Source organism: Myotis nattereri, assembly GCF_964212035.1.
Source record: "Myotis nattereri genome assembly, chromosome: 16".
NCBI classification, from domain to species: Eukaryota; Metazoa; Chordata; class Mammalia; order Chiroptera; family Vespertilionidae; genus Myotis; species Myotis nattereri.
Genome location: NC_138091.1, coordinates 30212799 through 30219700, shown reverse-complemented (window position 1 = coordinate 30219700; position 6902 = coordinate 30212799).

Here is a 6902-nt window from a genome sequence, read left to right as displayed (position 1 = left end):
CAGCTAGTCCTCACAGTCAATTGGCCTGGAGGTCAATTCCTCCCAGTGACACCAACAGCAACCAAGTCTCAACTACAACAAGACTGCTCACAGACTACAAAGGGGTGCACCTAGAGCTCCCAGCTCAGGTGACTGGGGAGGCTGAGCCACTGGGCCCTATAGAAAACCTACTACACAAGGCTACTCTACCAACTCAAGGAGACATAGCAGCTCTACCCAATACATAGAAACAAACACAGGGAAGCAGCCAAAATGTGGAGACAAAGAAACATGTCACAAATGAAAGAAATGAAAAAGCAAACTACTGGATATAGAGTCAAAACCATGGTTATAAGGTTACTAAAGAATCTTCTAGAAACCTCAAAAAAAAAAAATGGAAAAGGACCAGTCAGAAATTAAGCATACACTGACTGAAATAAGGAATAATATACAGGGATTTAACAGTAGACTAGAGGATTCTGAGAATCAAATCAATGATTTGAAATATGAGGAAGCAAAAAAACACCCAAAAAGAGGACAAAAAAAAAAATTCAAAAATATGAAGATAGTGTAAGGAGCCTCTGGGACAACTTTAAGTGTACCAACATTCACATGGGGGTGCCAGAAGAAAAAAGAGAGCAAGATATTGAAAACCTATTTGAAGAAATAATGACATAAAACTTCCCCTACCTGGTGAAAGAAATAGACTTACAAGTCCAGGAAGCATAGAGAATCCTAAACAAGAGGAATCCAAAGAGGACCACACCAAGACACATCATAATTAAAATGCCAAGGGCAAAAGACAAAGAGAGAATCTTAAAAGCAGCAAGAGAAAAGCAGTTAGTTACCTACAAGGGAATGACCATATGACTGTCAGCTGATTTATCAACAGAAACTATGCAGGCCAGAAAGAAGTGGCAAGAAATAGTCAAAGTGATGAATAGCAAGGACCTACAACCAAGAGTACTCTACCCAGCAAAGCTATAATTTGAATTGAAGGGCAAATAAAGAGCTTCACAGACAAGAAAAAGCTAAAGGAGTTCATCATCACCAAACCAGTATTATATGAAATGTTGAAAGATATTCTTTAAGAAAAGGAAGAAGAAGAAAAAGAAAAAGATCAAAAATATGAACAACAAAATGGCAACAAATACAACCAACATTTACATTCTCCGGTTCTCAGAATCCTCTGTAAAATGAGAAGGCTGAAGAGGATGAACCCTAAAGTTTCCTGCAGCTCAATAATCATGTCATTTTGTCTCTCAAATACTAATGAACTACAAACATGATACTGGGCGAGTTATTTAACCTCTAGGACCATCAGTTTCCTCATCTTCAAAATAAGGATGAGAAAGCCAACATCACAGGATTGCTAGACCAACAGACCTGGCTCATGCCTTGTCTAATTTGGAGAGACGAAGCTAGACATTCAGTCAAGTGAAGAAAACCCGTTGTAGTCAGTAACTACTGACAGTAGTGGAAGAGCTCATCTCCATTCCAATTTGTGCAGAGGTGGCGGTGAGTTTAAAGGGAGAATGAGCCCAACCCGCTTGGCTCAGTGGTTGACCGTCAGCCAACCTATGAACCATGAACCGGGAGGTCATGGTTCAATTCCCGGTCAGGACACATGCCCGTATTGCGGGCACGATCGCCAGGGCAATGATTCTCTCTCATCATGATGGTTCTACTTCTCTCTCCCTCTCCCTTCCTTCTGAAATCAATAAAAGTATATTTTAAAAATAATAAGTTTTTTTAAAACATAAAGGGAGAATGGGGAGGGAGTAGAGCCAGAGTTCAAGTAGAGTAAGGGAAGTGAAAAATGACAAAGGGTTGGTTAGTTTAAATGTGATGAAGCCAGCTATGTCTGCTAGCTGTGAATTATTGAAGCAGGATTCTGTCCCCCACATAGAGAATGGAAGGCAGAGGCCCTATCATTACTGAGGATCACATTTCAAAGGAATGGATTATGGGTCTTTGAGAAAAGACACCATGGCCTTGTAGAAGATACATATACATCTCAAAGGAACAGAGGAAGGAGTTACAATTGTAAGTTTCTTTTTTTAGTAAATGCTCTAAGAAAGGAAGGTCAGAGGCCTATTGTCAGGTGTTGGCTAGAACAAACTAAATTATTTTAGACAGCCTTGAGCCTTTCCGACAGGAAATCAAAAGGGGGCTGAGTTGTCCCAGGGACAAGGCCTTAGGCTGTTCAAGTCTCTTAGTGCAGGGGTTTCCATAGAGACCTTCCATGCCCAGATTTCTTTGCAATTCCCACCTTCAAAAGTACCTGGCATAGGAACTTATGCTTAACAAAGATTCACTAGTCCTATTAATCCCTTCTCCCCTTTCACCCAGTCACAAATTGGTAGTTACAAAACAGTCACGGGGATGTAAGGTACAGCATGGGGAATATAGTCAATAACACTGGGCAACAATGTCTACTGCCAGGGGGGTACTTGAATTATTGGGGGGATCACTTTGTAAAGTATATGATTGTCTAATTACTGTGCTGCACATCCGAAACCAGTACAAAATAAACTGAAAGTCAACTGTAATAGAAAAACAATTTTAAAGATCATTCATTTATTTATTCAAAATCCCATAAGAACTTTTTTAAAAAATATATTTCATTGATTTTTTACAGAGAGGAAAGGAGAGGGATAGTTAGAAACATCGATGAGAGAGAAACATCAATCAGCTGCCTCCTGCACACCCCCTACTGGGGATGTGCCCGCAACCAAGGTACATGCCCTTGACCAGAATCGAACCTGGGACCCTTTGGAACCTTCAAGCCCCAGGCCGATGCTTTATCCACTGAGCCAAACTGGTCAGGGCTCCATAAGAACTTTTATAATAAAACTTTCTCCAACCAAAATTTTGTACTACTGGTGTGAAGATGCAAAGATTTAGCATAAAAACAGGAATTTGAAACTTGCTTAAATATTACTAAGTCTTAGGACATTGTTGGCCAGCAATGGACATGCTGCCGTTTAAAATGAATCTTATTCTTTTCATTAAGACATCTCTTCTGACTCCTCCATCTCCATCTACTTCACAGGTGACTTCCATTGCATCATGTAAAATTGCAGGTCTTTATGGCTTTTGCATATGTTATGCTCTCTCCCATTTGCATGTCAACTTCTTTATCTCTTACATGTTTACTCTCTCTCATCTAATCACTGGATACTAAGTCCCAATGCCATTTCATCTGAAAGGGCGAGGGCTACGCCCTCCATCTTGCCCCAGGGTAAGGGCTACACCCTCCATCTTACCCTGGATCCTCCATTTTTGGGCAGCCATGTGCTCAGCAAGGAGCTTCTTCCCAGAAACCCAAGCCTCTGCTAGCCACACCCAGGATTTCTTTAAACTAACCAATGACAATCTAGGGAAGTGCATGCCATAGACATGACCACATCCTGTGTAACAAGACACCGACTTGCGCCTGGCCAATTGGCAGGGCCCACAGTCCTTTCTCCTCCCCTTATTCCAACCCCCCCATAAAACCCCTTTCCACACAGAGTTTGCTCTCTCTGCCGCCTGCCGCTATGTCGGTGAGTGTGGTGGGGGAGCCGAGCTAGCTCGAATAAAGACTCTTTGCTTTTGCATCGGACTCGGCTGGCTCCCTGGTGGTTTTTTGGGGATCTTGAAATCTGGGCATAACACATCTTCAAAGTCCCCATTCCCTGCCCCACCTTAATGACATTAGAGAGTCTTATGTGCCACTAAAGAGTCATTGATTTATGGTCAGTGTTTTTCTCTCCCAGGGCCTGGAGGTTCCTTGAGAATAGGGGATCTCATTCAACTTTGTATCTGGCACCTGTGTGCTCATGAGACTTTCAATAAGTGTTCACTGAATAAATGTGTGACACAGAAAAACAATACATCATTAGTTATTTTCAACCCCTTCCCTTCCTGTATGTTCTGAAGAACAAGGATCCCCAGGAAAGCCTTTGGTTTTGCTCAGCAGGGTGATTGCTGGGATGCAAATGATGGAAGCCAAAGGAGAAAGACCAAATTTCTTTTTGTGAGAAAATGTACAGAGCGACTCTGGAGATGGAGGGTGTTCCCCGCCGGCATGGAGAAGAAATGTTGGACGGGAAATGGGGTTGTTTGGGAGAAAGAAATATGGCAGCTCACATAGGATGTAGGACTTAGGAGACACAGGTGTTTAAAAGTGTTGCACAGAGTAATTCCATTTTCCGTATTCACAAGAACTTTAGTAATAGTTGACATGACTTGTCCATGTTTTTATTTTTTACTGCTTCACTTATTTATTTATTTTTTTTGATCCTCACTCGAGGATATTTTTCCACTGATTATTAGAGAAGATGGAAGAGAGAGGGAAAGACAGAGAGAAGAAACATCAATGTGAGAGAAACACATGGATTTGTTGTCTCCTGCACATGCCCCGACCAGGAGGAGGCTGCAACTGAGGTACATGCCCTTGACTGGAATCAAACCCGGGACCCTTCAGTCCCCAGGCCGACACTCTATCCACTGGGCCAAACCAGCTAGGGCTGTCTATGTTTCCAGAGAATCATTTAAGTTTATGTTTCCTCTAGGGGGAAGAAATCCATGTCTCAGACACAAGGAATTTGAGCTGAGGTTAACTCCAGGAAGGACTGGAGGGGAAAATCTCCAGACTTGGGGTCAGACAACCTGGGCTTTTCATTTACACTGACAAATTTAAGTAACTCACAAAAGCTCTCTAAGCTTGCATGTCTTCAGCTATAAAATAGGCATGATATTATCTGCCCCCACAGGATAGTTTTAAAGATAAAATGGGCTAATAGATGTAAAAGTTCCAAGACCATGTTTGGCTCCAAGACCAAAAATTTGAATCTGTGTAATTACTGTACATCCCTCTTCCATCTGGCCCAGTCTCCGAAAGAAGTTACTTTCAAATAAATGCAACCAAACAGCCAAGAATAATAAAGAAAGGATGCTAAACTTTTCTTGGAAAATATTAGGGTGTCCAACTCATACTCTTAGCAAACCTTCTCACAATCCCTTTCCTAGTCATCTCATACCTCACAATTCCATAAATCCTCTTACTTAGCTACATTCTTCCCACCTCACAGAATACCTTTACCAATGTATTATTGGTAATTAGATGATTTTTTCTCTTATCCTCATCATGTAGATCAATATAGCCTACGGACCAAGGCCTGTCCTTTCTCTCCAGACCTCTTTTTCTTCCCATTGTTTTCATCGTGAAAATCCAGGACCATGGCATGAAGAGACAGGTACTCCGCAAAGGTCAGGTGTCTATGTCTCTTTGAACTGCTGTAACAAAATACCACAGACTGGGTGGCGTATAAACCATAGAACTTTATCTCCCACAGTTCTGCAGGCTGGATGTCCAAGGCCAGGTTCTGGTGGAGGCTCTCTTTCCTGCTGGCAGACTGCTGGCTTCTCCCCGTGTCCTCACATGACCAGGAAACTCTCTCAGACCTCTTTTGCACAAGGGCATGAATCTCATTCATGAGGCTGGTGGTTGACCGAATCACCTCGCAAAGGCCTAATACCATCACACAGAGCATTAGGATTTCAACATATTAATACTGGGGGGAGGGGACACAAACACTCAGACCATACATCATGGAATGTGGACAAAAGACTAAGTACAGAAAGACAGCATTTTTTTTTTTTTCCAGGAAAGAGGCAAGGCTGGGAGCACTTCCATTTTCATAATGCTTTACTTGGTCATCTTTGTAAAGAGACCAATTGAACTCCAGCCACAGAACAAGACTTGCAACCAGAAGTTCAGGCAACCTTCCTGGGGCATCTGAAACCATAGGAGCAGAGCTGCTACTTTCTGATTGGATGATGACAGCCAGAGAACTAGGTTCCAAGTGCTTCCTAGTGTGGTCAGCATCCTGTCCAGGAACTCTGTGTCCCTCAGTGAACGGAGCAGGTGTTCTCCCAAGAGTTGCCTCTGAGTTGGCATCTGCTCCATTACCAATACTTTCTTCTCGGCGCAGGTTGTGCCCGCGCAAATGTGTGTCTGCAGTTTTGCAGTCAGAAGAACCATATCTCTGAGCTCAACAAAAATGTCACATCCTGCTAATTCGGAAAAAAATGTCCACGCTCTTTTGTTCCACTGCACACACTAATCTCGAAAGTTGAATCTAGTTCCTCTTTTTTGCAAACATACTTGGGATTCCTCCTCAGGAACAGATTTAAAAGGACACGTCGCTAAAAAAAAAATGTGGCAGGTTTTTTTAAAAAAATCAATCCAAAGCTGTTTCTTGTACTGCTATTTTTTGAGGCTTGCTTTTACTTTGGGGGTAGCATTTCACCAACAATGAGGCTGATTTGAATTTGTGATCAGATTGTTTAAATAAGTCACTTTCTGTTAATATTCCTGCATTTCTGTGGAAGAGACCACTGTAGATCGACATATTATATTCTATCGATTTAATCTGATTTGTATCTCACTTGTTTTGTTTGTTTTTTTCCTTTGGGTCAATACCATCCAGATTGGTGTTTCTAACCCTAAGGAACCTCTCATAAATTTTCTCCACACTGATCAGTTCTCCTCTTGGTTCAAGCTTTTCTCCCCATGTGAAAGGCTATGCCAAGTCATGCCCCATCATCTCTTTCAAAATCCATCTCCAGACGTCCTTCTCTCCTGCACCCCTTCCTCTAATTCAGTGGCTCTCAACCTTGGCTGCACATTAGAATCACCTGAGAATCTTTTTTAAATCCTGATTTCTGGGCCTCATCCTCCGGAAATTCTGTTTCTTTGTTACTAATGTGTGGCCCCACCCCATAACAAATCTTGTTTGTGTGGGTGTTTTTTGTTTGTGTTTGTTTTTTTAAAGAGATATACTACTTTAAAACTTAGGGATAGGCAGTTAGAAAAGATTTGTACTGGAAAGATTTGGAGGCTTAAAAATTAGACAAAGATAGGTATAAATCTT